The sequence below is a fragment of the Anguilla rostrata genome, chromosome 3, assembly GCF_018555375.3.
Source record: "Anguilla rostrata isolate EN2019 chromosome 3, ASM1855537v3, whole genome shotgun sequence".
Classification (NCBI taxonomy): domain Eukaryota; kingdom Metazoa; phylum Chordata; class Actinopteri; order Anguilliformes; family Anguillidae; genus Anguilla; species Anguilla rostrata.
This window is the reverse complement of record NC_057935.1, coordinates 70,250,561-70,266,575: the sequence shown is the minus strand read 5'-3', so window position 1 is coordinate 70,266,575 and position 16,015 is coordinate 70,250,561.

Here is a 16,015-nt window from a genome sequence, read left to right as displayed (position 1 = left end):
TGGCAACAGCCCTAATGGCTTGTGCAAAAAACCGCAGGGGAATCGGTTTTTTTTTGGGAGGATGATGCAGGACGGGACATAAATTTGACTGAGAAATGGTCCTGCTTTGTCAGTTTCAGGGAAAAGGAGCAGCTCGGAAACTCTGTTCAAATTGGTGGCTGTGCTAACTTCAGGTCTTCGTTGTAATATCCTACGTTGCACTGAGTCTAGGAGCTCATGTGGATGACGCAATTCAAGGGCGTCAGAGTGTGGAATGGAAGTAAAAAATAAATGGTTGCACGAGTGTGCTGAACGTGACTAGTTTTGTTTATTTGGACAATTCACTGTCGAATAGAACAGAACATTACATGGTGTCAGAGAATTCGTTTTTTATCGACCTGACGACGGAAGATGGAAAACACAGGCGTTCCAACACCACGAATGGACTGGGACTCGTCCAATTTGCCCGACGCGTGGAGAAAGTTTCGTCAGCACGTGGAGCTGATGTTCTCCGGTCCACTGCATGCCAAAGCAGAGGAGGAGAAATGTAGCTACCTGCTACTTTGGATCGGGGAGAAAGGCAGAGACGTTTTTAACACGTGGACTCTCACTACCGACCAAAGGAAGGTACTGAAAACATATTACGATAGTTTTGAAGCTTATGTAACTCCGAAAGCAAACCCCATTTTTGCGCGTTATAAGTTTCACGAAAAAATACAAGGGGATAGCGAGAGTTTTGACCAGTTTGTGACTGAATTAAAACTACTGGTAAAAGACTGTAACTACCCAAACAGTGAAGAAATGATTCGTGATCGCATTGTATTTGCAACGAACTCCCCAAAAGTGCGTGAAAAATTGCTGTGTCACGGTCCAGAATTAACGCTCAATAAAGCCATTGACATTGCGCGTGCATACGAGCTATCACAGCAGCAGTTGAAAACAATGCTGCCCCCCGCTGCTAACGCAGATAGTCGGTTAGCTCACACAGTTAGCAGAAAGACATTCAGGGCAGACCAAGCACGCCGTGGGCGCAAGACGATGAGCTGGACCGATAGCAACAGCGCCAGTAGAAGCAAAGAATGTGGAGCATGCGGGAGAGAGCATAGTCGCACGGAGGAATGCCCAGCAAAGGGACGTCAGTGTAATAAATGCAAGAAACCGAACCATTTCGCAAGGGTGTGTAGGACACAAACGCAGCAGCGACACACAAAATACAACCCCAAGAAACTGCATGCCATCTCAGATAGCACTGAGCAGCTACAGGATGAACCAGAACTGTACATTGACACTATCATTACAGAGCATGAAAACACAGATAGGGAACAGGCATATGTAGAGCTGGAAATAGGAAAGGAGAGGCACAAACTTAAATTTAAATTAGATACTGGTGCCCAGGCTAGTATAATACCAGCCCACACATTCCACAAGATATTTGGAAATGTAGTACTAACCCCCACATCCAGCAGGCTCTCAGCATATGGTGGGCACAGGATTCAAGCAAAGGGCTCGTGTAGGCTAACATGCAGATACAGGCAGAAAGCAGTCATGGTAGGCTTTGACATAGTTTATGCAAATGCTCCCCCTGTCTTGGGTTTGCGAGCATGCCTAGATCTGAACCTAGTTAAAATGGTACATCTACTTGATGCACGACCAATCACACACACAAGCATACTAGATGAGTTTGCTGATGTGTTCGAAGGCATTGGACTGTTTCCTGGAGAATGCAGCTTTCAGCTCAAACCCTTGGCAACACCAGTGGTGTGTCCGCCTCGCCGTATCCCATACGCTCTGCGCGACCGGCTCAAAGATGAGTTGGACAGCATGGAAAAAATGGAAATAATTCAAAAGGTTACAGAGCCAACCGAGTGGGTAAATGCTCTAGTGGTGCTGGAAAAGCCGAAAACAAAAAGGCTTAGGGTATGCCTAGACCCCCGCCCCTAAATAAAGCCATCCAGAGACCCCATTATCCGCTCCTACTTTGGACGATGTCACGCCCAAATTGGCGGGAGCACAGTACTTCAGTGTACTAGATGCCAGGTCTGGATATTGGGCAATAAATCTCAGCCATGAATCATCCCTGTTAACCACGTTCAATTCAATATATGGCAGATATCGCTTCAAGCGACTCCCCTTTGGAATAATCTCGGCGCAGGATGAGTTTCAGAGGAGGGTGGATGAGGCCTATGAAGGGCTTCCGGGCGTCACCGCCATAGTAGATGACATCTTGGTGTTTGGCCGCACCAAAGAGGAGCATGACGCCAGCCTGCGTGCCATGTTGGACAGAACCAGGGAGAAGGGAATCAGGCTGAATAAGGACAAATGCATCATCTGCGTACCGGAGGTGAACTATTTTGGGCACACACTGACAAGAGAAGGCATCCGGCCTGACCCTAACAAGGTCAGAGCAATCAAAGAAATGGCTTCCCCGCGGAGCAAGGCAGAGTTAGAGACAATACTGGGCATGGTCACTTACCTTTCCAGGTTTGCCCCCAGGCTGTCAGAGACAACGGCTCCACTCCGACAACTGCTAAAGGAGAACAGTGAGTTTATATGGGACTCAAATCATGACATTGCCTTCCAGCGAGTGAAAGACCTCCTAACACAGGAACCCGGCCCGGTGCTTACCTACTTCGACCACACCAGAGATCTGAAGCTGCAGGTCGATGCCTCCAAATGCGGCTTAGGAGCAGTCCTGCTCCAGGAAGAGAAACCAGTCGCATACGCATCCAAAGCGCTGAATGGGACCGAAGAAAACTACGCGCAGATCGAAAAGGAACTGTACGCAGTTCTCTTCGGATGCAGGCGGTTTCACCAATACCTGTACGGACGACAGGTGATCGTCGAGTCAGATCATAAACCGCTAGAGTCCATCATGCGTAAGCCCCTGGCAGCTGCGCCGCCGCGACTACAACGCATGATACTACAGCTCCAGAGGTATGATATCACAATCACACACAAGCCAGGTAAGCAAATCCCTGTGGCAGATACATTGTCCAGAAAGCCAATTGAGTGTCATGACCGCTCAGTGAGTGAAGGCATGGACTATCAGATACACACTGTGATCAGCAATGCTCCAGTGAGCGACCACAAAATGGCAGAGATCAGAGTTGCCACAGCACAAGATGAACAGCTCTCAGTGTTGAGACAGGTTATCCAAGCAGGGTGGCCTGAGTCAGTCAAAAAATGTCTACCCGCAGTTTCTGAGTACTGGAACCATAGGGATGAGATATCAGAGGCAGATGGCATCCTGCTAAAAGGGGAAAAAATAATTGTACCACACTCACTGAGGACTGAAATGCTTAAACGCATTCATACAGGGCATTTAGGGATGGAAAAGTGCAAGCAGCGCGCAAGAGATGTGCTTTTCTGGCCCGGGATGGGTAAGCAGATAGAGACGCTAGTAGGGTCCTGTAGCATCTGCCTTGAGCGACGCAGCTCCATCCCAAAAGAGCCAATGATGCCACATCCTATCCCGGAACGACCTTGGCAGGTAGTAGCCACTGACCTATTTCAATGGAACAGTACTGACTATATAGTTACCGTCGACTACTATAGCAGGTACTTTGAGGTAGAGAAAATCACCAGCCTCACATCCTCAACAGTAATCCAAAAGCTGAAAGCGATGTTTGCCAGATTTGGAATACCACAGACCTTGGTAAGTGACAATGGGCCTTGCTACAATTCACAGGAGTTCAAAGCTTTTGCTCATACATGGGACTTCGAACACATCACGAGCAGCCCCCTGTACCCGCAGAGCAACGGCTTAGCAGAAAAAACTGTTCAAACTGCCAAAAATCTCATGGATAAAGCACACGCCCAGAGGTCTGACGCATACCTCAGCTTATTGGAATACAGAAACACCCCAGTAGACGGCTTAAGGTCGCCAGCTCAACTGTTGATGAGTAGGCGCCTGCGCTCCGTCCTCCCAACCACTGAAAAGCAACTGCAGCCTGAACTTGCTTGTCGCAGCACTATTCGCAGTAGGAGAGAACTGTGCCAAAAGCGGCAGAAGCAGTATTACGACAGGAATACAAAAGCACTGCCTGCACTACCAGAGGGAACCACAGTTCGCTTCCAGCTTCCAACAGGGATGTGGAAACCCGCCACGATAGTCGAGCCAGCAGGTACCCAGAGATCCTACAACATCCTCACGGACGAAGGTCACACGCTTCGACGCAACAGGCGTCACATCCTGCAAACGTGCGAGGGTGACACAAGTCAGGAGATTCCATCGAACAACGAGCTGTTGGAGCCTCAAGTCACTGACTTTAAAACTTTGCAGCAGGACACTTCAGAGCACACAGGTTCCAAAGAGCCCCCACACTGTGCTACCACCAGATCAGGTCGCATAGTGAAACCAAGAGCTATATTAGACCTGTAAGCTTTGAAAAAAAAAAAAAAAAAAAAAAAACAGAAACAGTGTACTTTGTAATTGTTGTCTTGTTTCTTATGCAACACAGAAATGCACTGTGTAAACTGTTTTATTGAAATGTTGAGCTGTTTAATAATCCATGTTACAAGGATCAACATACTGTATGCTCTGGTTGAGTTTCATTAGAGCAATTCTGCTTTTATGCTTCAGAGTGCTAAGATTACACTGCATTGCTGTTAACTGAACACAGTTTACCAACCTTTACATTTACTTCAGTGGTATAGTGCTTATATACATTTGGTAAATAGAATGCCTCAAATAGATATTGTGATTTGTTATGGCAGCTATACCCATGTGCAGATTTTTTTTTAAAGAAGGGGGATGTAATATCCTACGTTGCACTGAGTCTAGGAGCTCATGTGGATGACGCAATTCAAGGGCGTCAGAGTGTGGAATGGAAGTAAAAAATAAATGGTTGCACGAGTGTGCTGAACGTGACTAGTTTTGTTTATTTGGACAATTCACTGTCGAATAGAACAGAACATTACATTCGTGACCGAAAATATCACCCAAAGTATTTTCTCCTTTTTGTATTGTATTCCTGGCTCTTGCCCAATGCATGCTGGGATAGGCTCCAGCCACCCACTGGCCAAGATAAGGTGGTATAGATGATGGATTTAGTACAATTTAGCTATTAAATATTGTAGCTTTTCCCATGGATACCATAAACATTTGCCCTCTCAGTATTATATATATATATATATATATATATATATATATGCCAGATAGTGTGAGAAACCCAAATGTTCACATTTTATTCGCAAAAGTTTTCTCTCCTTAAACGTAGCCTATGGTTGAATAGATAAAGGGGGTAAAGGGTTTTGAAATCTGATGTAAAAAAAAAAAAGGTGCGGTATCCCTTTAAGGGATGGTTCAGCGCTGATTTAATACTGAACCACACCACCATTTTTAACCCAGCAGAAATTACAACACCGTCTTATTTCTCATTTTTGACCGTGATGCGTTTATTGGAAACCATCCATCTCTGTCATTATTGTGCTTTTTATGATTGCTTACAGACGGCGAGATTTATCCTCCGTGCCCGGGGAAGCTGATGCCGCATCTGCAGCCCTCCGCTACCCACTTCCTGGACACCGGCGGCGAGGCCCGAGACTTATCTCGCCCGATATGAGGTATCCCGTTCCAGCCAGTGAGTCATTACATTTGCTCTACGGTAGCCAATAGCGTCGAGCCGAGCCTAAGACCTGCGTGTGTGTGTGTGATGTGTGTGTGTGTGTGTGTGTGTGTGGTGTGTGTGTGTGTGTGGGGGGGAGTGTCTGTGTGTGTGTGTGTGTGTGTCTGTGTGTGTGTTTGTGTGTGAGTGTGGTGTGTGTGCCTGTGTGTGTGTGTGAGTGTGTGTGTCTGTGTGTGTGGTGTGTGTGCCTGTGTGTGTGTGTGTGTGTGTGTGCGCTCACTAAATCAAGCCCCAGATATGAAATTCAATAACTGGCAGTGTTCTGACGGCCTGCTTCTGCACACAAGCAATCATCGCAGTTTTTCTGCCCCAGTGACTGCTGTCGGATGCCGGGGTCTTCATAGTTTCCCCTATCAACCGCGCGTACGAACACAAACGCATCCGTACGCATGCACACACACACACACACACATTCACACCCACATACACACACAAACACACACACACACACACACACTCACATATACACACACAGACACATACACAAACACACACTCACAGACACACACATCCACACACACACATACACACACACACACACACGTATACACACACATACACACACACACACACACAGACGCATACACACACACACACACCACAATCACACACAAACACCAACACACACACACATACACCACCCACAGCACACACACACACCACCACACACACACACAAACAACAACACACCTACACACACACACGCTACACACCCCACACACACACACACACCCCACCAACACACGCACACACTCACACACACACTCAAGCACAGACACAGACACACACACACTCACGCACAGACACACACACACACACACACGCACACACACACTCAAGCACAGACACACACACACTCACGCACAGACACACACATACACACACACACACACACACACACACACACGTATACACACACACACTCACACACACACCAGTGTGGCGTAAGCCATGCCTAATTTAAGAGAACAAACCCAGTCTGCTGCCGCGCGTTAGGCAAACAGGCTCATCGGCTCACGTCCCGCTGTTGAGCAAGGAGCTCAGGTGAGCCCAGCCGCCCTGCGCAATCCCCCCAACCTGGCCACGAAATCGCAGGTGGAGTCACTCAGCGGGTTCACACGGGACTGAGTCACACGGCAAGAGCGTGTCACGGTGGGGGGAGGGGTGGGGTTGGTTTGGGGGGAGGGGAGTATTGTGCAAAAACAAAAAAAAATTTAAAAAAAGAAAGAATCCAAATGTTTTTCCTTATGACTTATGAGCGTGGATATTTTATAGGAAACAATCTCCCCTCCAAGAAGCATAGCATACATATTTTAGCGCAAAGAGATTTAGGGCATTAGGGAACAGCATTGTTGCACACTGTGTGTGTGTGTGTGTGTGTGTGTTTTAAATCAAAGTACAGGAGGTATTGGAAAAGGGAACTACACTAGGCCTATAGGAGGAGGAGGGGAAACAATGCAGTGGTTTTCCTGCATGTAATACTCAAAAGTTGAGATGACCGCAAAAAAAAAAAAAACCCAAAACAAAAAAAAAAAGAAACCCAACCGCCGCTCACGGCAGTAATTTTGAAACCGTGTCGCGGACGTTTCGTAATTCGAAACCGGCGAGCAGGTTGGCGGTTAGCGGCGGCCCTGGGAGAATGCGTGCGGCGGGTTTCGTAAGCGTCGTAGCGCCGTAGCGCCGTAGCGCCGTAGCGTCGTAGCGCCGTAGCGTCGTAGCGTCTCGCTCCGCTTTCGCGCGCGATTACAAAGGGATGCAGTTCGAGCGCCGCGACGCAGCGGCATCTCCCTCCCTCAGCTGCGAACGCGTAAAAATAAATATAAAATAAAATAAACACAATCGCGTCGGTTGTAGCCTACGTCCCATAGCATTACACGTTACACGAATATGTTTGATCGGGCAAAGAAACGCGCTGTATAGGCAGTGTAATGACATCCCCACGGTGGGCACCCCCACCTGCTCTGTTAATAAGCCATGTGAGGTTTTTTCTTTTTTGTTTTTTTTTGAGAAACGGGAGCAGGAACAGCGCTAACGATGCCGTCAACGGCAACCGAGACTTTGAAGCGTCTCCCAGCAGCGCGCGTCAGCGTGCTGGAGGAGGCGGTCCGTCACTTGTCAGCTTCCAAATTTGCGGGGAAAGCCAGCTTTCCACGCAGCTAAAACAGATCTTACAGAAGCGCTTCCCCGTCTGCCAATCTTGTGCACTTTTGTTGACAGCGAGAAAAAAAATAAAAAAAAAACATATTAGGGAGCCCTCTTCATCCGACGAGAAAACAAAGGTAATCTGTTGCTCAACTTCCCCGAGCTGCGCGTCTTCGCTTCCTGTGGCAGTTTGCACGTGGGCGTGTTTTTGTTTGCAGTCTGCGGTGGGAACGCAGTCACCGGTGTGGTGTCTAGGGATCCGACCCCACCCCCCCCCGTCTGGTTCGGCCCAGGGACGCCCACCTTCGAAGGAACACAATGAGAATCGGAAAGGACACAAACGTCACGGTGGGGGGGGGGGGGGTAAATGGAATGCAGACATCAGTGGGCGTCGTGGTTACTGGTCACAACATTCACAGCCCAGTCTTGCCAATGGCAGGATTCCAAAAAGAAACCCCAAGCACTGCATTAAGTTACACTGCATTAATTTAGGAGATTCTCTAGTCTTTTCTATTTTCCACAGCATCTCACAGTGTATGAGAGTGCATTTTTTTATACATAGCATCCATTAATACGGCTGGATATGTACTGAAGCAATTCAGGTTGATATAGAGCCCAGTTCCCTAACCATTATACTGCACTGCCACCCGAAGAGCAAGCAGCTAGCGAGCAGTGCTGCCAGGACTGGCTAACAACAATCATAATAAGTGTCTGTTTAACATCGCTCAAGCACCAATGCGAATGAGCGATGCTAGACAAGAGCCGAAATACACATCCTGGATACGTACAGATCACATCCATAACAAGCCTTAAGCTGCAAACCCTAAAATCATTTTTTTAAACAAACAAACAAACAAACAAAAAAAAAAAAAACATAACCTGAACACGTCCAGACATCGAGAATGGAGGGGTGTTTTGGGGGGGACGATGACAGAGCAATCAAGACCCAGACTGGAAGTGGATCTATGATGGCTCTGCCTTACTGACCATCCAGGGAAGTTCGTTCCACCATTTTGGGGGCATTGTGATTGGTTGGAGCAATTACCGGGACAGGGGATAGGCAGCCACCCAAAGGTTTCAGAGCGGAGAGAGAGAGAGAGAGAGAGAGATTTGGCCAGCGTCTGGGGTTTTAGAGATTTACTGGAGGCATGATAGAGCTCTTCCATTAGATTTCCTGGAGGGAAGTATCCAGGTTTTAAACTTTATGCGAGCAGTAACCACTAAAGGGTAAAAGTCCACGGATGAGGCCAAGAGAAATGCACCTGTCAGAATTACTTTTTTTTAAACTTCATATCAGACAGACGATTCACTAAATTCTTCTGCTGAAGCTGAAGAAAATATAAATGCATACTGTATGGATGCGTAAAGGGAATTCATAAATACAGGCTATGTTTAATGGGCCCAAAATCACAGTGTTTGGAACCTGATGGTGTTCATGTAATGACAGTATTCTCATTGGACATGGGGCGACATAGCTCGGGAGGTAAGACCGATTGTCTGGCAGTCGGAGGGTTGCTGGTTCAAACCCCGCCCTGGGCATGTCGAAGTGTCCTTGAGCAAGACACCTAAACCCTAACTGCTCTGGCGAATGAGAGGCATAAATTGTAAAGCGCTTTGGATAAAAGCGCTATATAAATGCAGTCCATTTACCATTTTACATGGACCACGCGAGTCATGCACTATGCCACGGGTGGAGTACGCTCGCTCATCAAAGCAGTGTTGTGGGGAACGATGCTCACGCTTACCGCCAAATTTGTGAGTCAGGGTAAAAACAAACAAACATATATTTTTGTGAAATTAAAAGGTTTACTTGACAAGTGTGTGTGTGTGGGGTGGGGGGTGCTGGGAGGAGGGGGGGCCAAAAAGCTCCAGAAAGGACGACAGAAGACCGGAGCGATGGGACAGGCGAGGTTGGCGTCGGCCGCGCCCCCATCTGCTGCTTTTTGGCGGCCAGTCGCGTTTTGGCGGGGGGGGGGGGGGGACAGCAGACAGAAGATTAGCACCAGTGGAGGCTGGAGGACGTGGAAGCCAGGGGCTCAGAGATCTCACATCTGCTGAGATGGGGGGGGGGGGTGCGCAAGGGTCGTGGGGGTGGGCAGGGGGGGGGGCATGGTGGCTGGGATGCTGATGCACAACAGTACCTGCGTTACTCCAGACCCTCGTCCAATCAGGACGAGGGTCCGAGGAGCACTTCCGAGGGGCTCCCTAATTACTCAGGAGTTGAGGGTTGGGGGGGGGGGTGCAGATACAGGAACCAGAGGGGGATGGGGGGGTGGTGGGTGCGTTCGGGTTTGGGGGAGACCTTCTAAGGTCATTGTTGGACCTCCCTTGAAGACGTTCATTCACCTGAGTCCCCGGGCTTCCTAATTCAGCTCTACCTGAATACACCCCACTGCGCTGCTCCTGCGGTGGGCGCTGGGCATCTCTCTAATAATGCCCCCACACACCTGCCCCCTCGCCCCCCCCCCCCCGACCCCCGGGGGAAAGGTGTCCCCCACACCTGCAGGTCCGCTGCCGCCTCGCCCCAAAAGCATGGCGTGGCCCTGCGGTTGCCACGGCGACGGGACGACAGCGGCGCGTAGCGCACGCCGGTGTGTGTTCTCTTTGATATTTGGAGTGTCGGAGTGTTCTGAGGCACACGCTCATGCATTATTCATAAACTGGGGGGGGAGAGATTGTATGTTCAGACCGTGCTCCTCTCCCTCTCTCTCTCTCTCTCTCCTCTATATCCCTCTCTCCCTCTCTCTCTCCCTCTCTCTCTCTCTCTCTCTCCCTCTCTCTCTTTCTCTCTCTCTCTCCCTCTCCCTCTCTCTCTTTCTCTCTCTCTCTCAGTTGGGTGGGATATAAGGTTATCAGTATGGGTTGTTTCTTTATTTTTCATTTCTAATGCCCTTTGTTTAAAGTTATGTTAAATAAAGGGTTTTTTTAAAGTCAAAATCTCTCTCTCACTCTCTCTCTCTCCCACACACTCTCTCTCTCTCTCTCTCTCTCTCTCACTCTCTCACTCTCTCACTCTCCTCTCTCTCCTCTCTCTCCTCTCTCTCTCACTCTCTCTCTCTCTCTCTCTCTCACCTCCTCTCTCACTCTCTCTCTCTCCACACACCTTCTCTCTTCTCTCTCTCTCTCTTCTCCTCTCACTCTCCTCTCCCCTCCTCTCCCTTCTCTCTCTCCACACTCTCTCTCTCTCTACCTCTCACTCTTACTCTCTTCTACCCTCTCTCTCTCCTCTCCTCTCCTCTCTCTTCTCTCCTCAACGTTTATATACGCACCGGGTCTTGCTCCACTAATCCCTGTTCCTTCACTGAGGTGCGATGCAAATGTGGCTTTCGCGATTTGCTTGTCAAATTCCAGGATGGGGGGCGCGTGCGGCGCGTACGGTGGGGTGGGGGGGGGGTTGTGGGGGGGGGGCGGCTGAGGCTGACGCCAGCGTTCCCGCACCCTTTCCGCATTATGTGCAGCGTTATTACCTTCATTCTATCTCCTACGTTCCCGCTGCCCCCCCCCCCCCCTCTCCCTCCCCCCCCCCCCCGGACCCCGTCGTCAGACATCGGCGCTCCCGTTCGCCGAGTTGCCATGGAAACTACAAACACACATTTATTTATTTTTTTGGGCACGGGTGCAAAATTGTAGCTAAAGAGTCAGCAATCAGACTCCTCTGCCTGGTGGTGGGGGAGTGCGGGGGGGGGGGAGGAGTGCGGGGGGGGGGGGTGCGGGAGGGGTGGGGGGGAGCAGACAGAACAACAGCACAAAAAAAAGGCAGTGTTTCCAGGAATGAAAACAGACGTGGCCCAGGCAAGGACGAGCATTTTAAAAAGAATGTTTTTTTTTGGTGTTATCCCGGCCTGCACCAGCGACGTCTGGAAAGGACGTGAAAAGAAGGGGGAGGGACAGGGTCTAGGGTGCACGCACGGGGGGGGGTGCCCCGCATTTGATTATCAGCAGTGTCCTTTAATCCCGCAGAAGTGGCGCTGCGCGTGGCGGCCTCTTTGTCTGCCGAGGCCACTTATGGGACACTTTCGGTGATTTTCGAGGGGGGGGTGGGGGTGGGGGGGGTGGGCTCGCCAGTGCTCTGCTCTCATCAAAGGGCATCTCCCTCAGGGTTGGTGCTGGGGGGGGGGGGTGGGGGGGAGGGAGGGGGGGGTGAGCTCTGAGGGGGGGTGGGGTGGAGGGGAGAGGGGGGATTGAACTACAGGGAGATACAACTACCAAGGTAACAAATCTACCTTGGCTTTTATGAGACAAACACCGCGTGGCCCAGAACTACATCCTCTCTCTATATATATTTTACTGGGGTTTATCTCTCTCCGCTTCTTTTCTTTTTTTCTTTTTTTTTCTTGGTTCGGCCGCGTGAGTTACGAGCCGGGGGTTGATTACAATCCCGGTGACAGGGTGATGGAGTGAGCCGGCGTGGTCAGCGTGGTGGAGACCAGCGCGCGGCAGAGACCGGCGCGCGGCAGAGACCCCGCGCAGCAGAGCGGCCCCGCGCAGGAGGGGCCCCGCGGGCGCTGTGAAAGCAGGCCGGGGCCCGGGGCTGTAAATTCGCTTTATGAGCTGGACTTAATGAAACCGTTCCGCTTTTTACTCCTTGTTTTCCCCTCACCCCCGCGTGTTTGTGTCTCACAGGCGTGATCACACGGTCCGGCGGGTTCAGCTCTCCCATCTCCTCTCGCCCGTACAAAAAAAAAAAACAAAAAAAAAAACGAGCGGGTGGGTGGCAGTGGCGGACGCGCCCTGCAGGGGGCGACCTTGGGGCTGTCTCTCTCTCTCTCTCTCTCTCTCTCTGTCTCTCTCTCTCTTTCTCTCTCTTTCTCTCTCTCTCTCTCTCTCCCTCTCTCTCCTCTCTCTCCTCTCTCTTCTCTCCTCTCTTTCTCTCTCTCTCTCTCCTCTCTCGCCCGTTTTGGTGACCGCTGCAGTTCTGCGTCTGTCGCTCAGGAGCTCTGCGGCGTTTGAGTAAAGTCCTCAGGAGTGTGTGACACTGCGGGGACGCTCTGAGCTCCGGATTACAGGGACACTTCTGTATGAGACTGCAAGGTGTGTGTGTGTGTGTGTGTGTGTGTGTGTGTGAGGGGCTGTGTGTGTGTGTGTGTGTGTGTGTGTAAGAGGCCTGGAAAGTGTTTGTGTGTGTGTGTGTGTGTGTGTGTGTGAGGGGCCTGGAAAGTGTTTGTGTGTGTGTGTGTGTGTGAGGGGCCTGGAAAGTGTGTGTGTGTGTGTGTGTGTAAGAGGCCTGCAAGGTGTTTTTGTATGCGTATGTGTGTCTGTGTGTGGGTGTGAGCGTGTGTGTGTGTGTGTGTGTGTATGTGTGACTGTGTGTGGGTGTGAGTGTGTGTGTGTGTGTGTTGTGAGCGTGTGTGCGGGTGTATGTGTGTAAAGGTGTGTGCGTCTCTGTGTGAGTGTGTGTGTGCATGCGTGTGTGTGGGTTTGATAGAGAGAGAGAGAGACAGAGAAAGAGAGTGAAAGAGTTGGACAGACAGAGAGGAAAGAGAGCCAGAGGAAGAGGAGCAGATAGACAGTAATGAAGGGGAGAGTGGGAGATGAAGAAAGAGGAGAGGAAGAAGGTTTGGGGGCGATGAACAAAGATGGGAAAATAGCTGAAGAGAGGAAAAGGGAAGGAGAAAAAGACAGTAGAGAGAGAAGAAAGAAAGAAAGACTGAGGGGCGTAGGTTGAGGAGAGAGACGGAAGACAAGAGGAGAGGGAGAGAGAGGATTTTAATTAGCTGGCAGTTCTCTCTGACATTCACCCAGGGGTGTAAAATAATGGCGCGAGCTTCCCTTCCTTCTCTTCACTCAAAAGGTTCTCTCTGCTCTAATGTGAGGCCAAAGCCCGTCTGATGGGGGGGGGGGGGGGGGCAGGGGACGACGTGGGGGGGGGGGGGGTGGAGGGGAGCGTGGGCAGAGCGCGGCATGTATTCTGACTGAGCACTCTCATCACCTCTTGCCACCTGGTTGTCTGGGCAGTTCTTTTACCTGCCGGATGACAGAGGGACGATAGTGGAGTGGTGGAGGAGGGTGGGGGGTCGGGGAGGGAGGTAGTGGGGCAGGGAGTGTGGGAGGTCTGTGTGTATGTGTGTGTGTGTGGTGGGTGTGCGTGTGTGTATGGGTGTGTATACGTGTGTGTGTGTGTGCGTGTGTGTGTGTGTATGGGTGTGTATACGTGTGTGGGTGTGTGCGTGTGTGTGGGGTGTAGCGTGGTGTGTGGGTTGGTGTGGCAGGTGTGTGTGATTGGTGTGTGTGCGTAGTGATGGTGTGTGGGTTCGTGTGGTTGGTGTGTGTGTGTGTGTGGTGCTGTGTGTGTGTGTGTGTAGTGTGTGTAGTGGGTGTGTGTGTGGGTGGTGTGTGTTGTTGACGTGTAGTGTGTGGTGTGTGTGTGTGTGTCATGTGTGACGTGTGTGTGGTGTGGTGTGGTGTTCCTCTGACAGTAGGACGGGAGATAGGCCATCTCACTTTGCCGCTCGCCTGGGCTGAGCACTTCATCACAGCCCCCCCCCCCCACCCCCCCCAACAACCCCGTCAGCCACCGAGTCCAGCGCTGGCTGACAAGGTGCTGTCACAGCACATGGAGGTGTGCAGGTGGGGGGGGGGGGGGGCAGGGGGGCGGTGAGGGGGCAGGAGGGGGGGTGCGCAGCGCTTCCATCCCTCGCTCTCTCTCTCCGCCCCAGACACACGGCGTCCGTCAATACGAGGCGCTCCATCGGCGCGACTCACACCGCGCGATACGATTGGCTACGGTGAGGAAACACACACGCGGTAAGGGGGGAAAACTGTTTTCGCGGGCGCTTGCGGGAACGAAGAAAAATAAAAGACGGACAGACCCGGGCGCGGCGTGTTTTCTACGTGACGAATGAGCCGCACGTTTGCCTAGTTTATCAGTTTCCGTTTTCAGGTTTTGGCGTTTCAGGGTTTTCGCGCGTTTCAGGGTTTTCGCGCGTTTCAGTGGCGTTCGCAGAGCTGTGCACCAGCTGCGTCTGCCCCTTCGTTTGCGCACCCGGACGGCCGCTTGATTGGCAAGGGCGAGGGTGTTGGTTTGTTGTCTGGCAAAACAAAGCCAGCCGTCGGCAGGACCTAGAGGGAGGGCCTCACCTAGATAAATCTTCCCCCGTCGCTTCTCATTTTGTTCTTTAGGTGGGGGAAGAACTGGCACAATTTCAACCAGGTGATTTAGAGGCCGGTGGATGTGGAATCTCCCCAGAGATGTTCTCTCTCTCTCTCTCTCTCTCTCTCTCTCTCTCTCTCTCTTTCCCCTAATTATCGCTCTCATTAACGGCTGACGGCCAGGCGTCTCCACAGTACCGGCGCCTGTTCGACCCGAGCGCTGGACACGAGAGAGCTGGAGAGCCAGCGTGACTCACTCCCATCAGGGAAACACCGAAAATCTCCTCATTCAGAGAGACGGATGTGGAAGGAGAGGGAGGCCTACTGTCCCATAAACCCCACACACACACACACACACACACACACACCACACACCCCACACCACACCCACACACACACACACACACACACACACACACACACCACACCAACACACACACACACACACACACACACACACACCACACACCACACACACCACACACACACACACACACACACTCACACACACACACACACACTTGACACCACTCACTTCCTCAAAGCGCCCAGGTAGAGTGCCCCACCTGCGTAAGTTGTATAAGCAGCCCTTCATGCACATGTCAGTTCAGAGGATAGACTCGGGTTTAGTGACATTTTAAATAGGTTTTCAGTCTGATCCTCTTCAGGGTAGCGCCGAACGTCCTGGCAGTGCCTCAAACCTAGGGTTTCCTGATTTTAGATTTATTTAAGAAGAAACGGACTACGTGCACACCTGGACGGAGGCACACTCGGGAACAAAGCCAAGAGCTGTTGGACTGGAGTGGGCGGGACGGGTGGGACGGGGCTTGAAACCGAGGTTGGAACATCGGGGGGGTGGTGTCCTGCTCACCTCAGAATGGGATTGGCAGGGGGGGTGGGGGGGAAGGGGGGGGGGGTGTGGATGAAAGGGGTCCCCTGGGAACCGACGGCAGTCCAGGGGGTCACCGACCCCCGCAAATTCATCCCAAACTACCGGTACATTTTATCCCATCAGTTAACTGGACATGTCCATCAGTCAGCCAAACCGGACGTGCACAGATAATTAGATAACCGGTCGCCCTGGCAACCCTACTCAGACCAGGCTGATCTGCTCCTAATGCGGACAGGCAGATAGAGACACTCTTACGGTGTGAGCGCTGTGCTGGTGTCTGATAGCT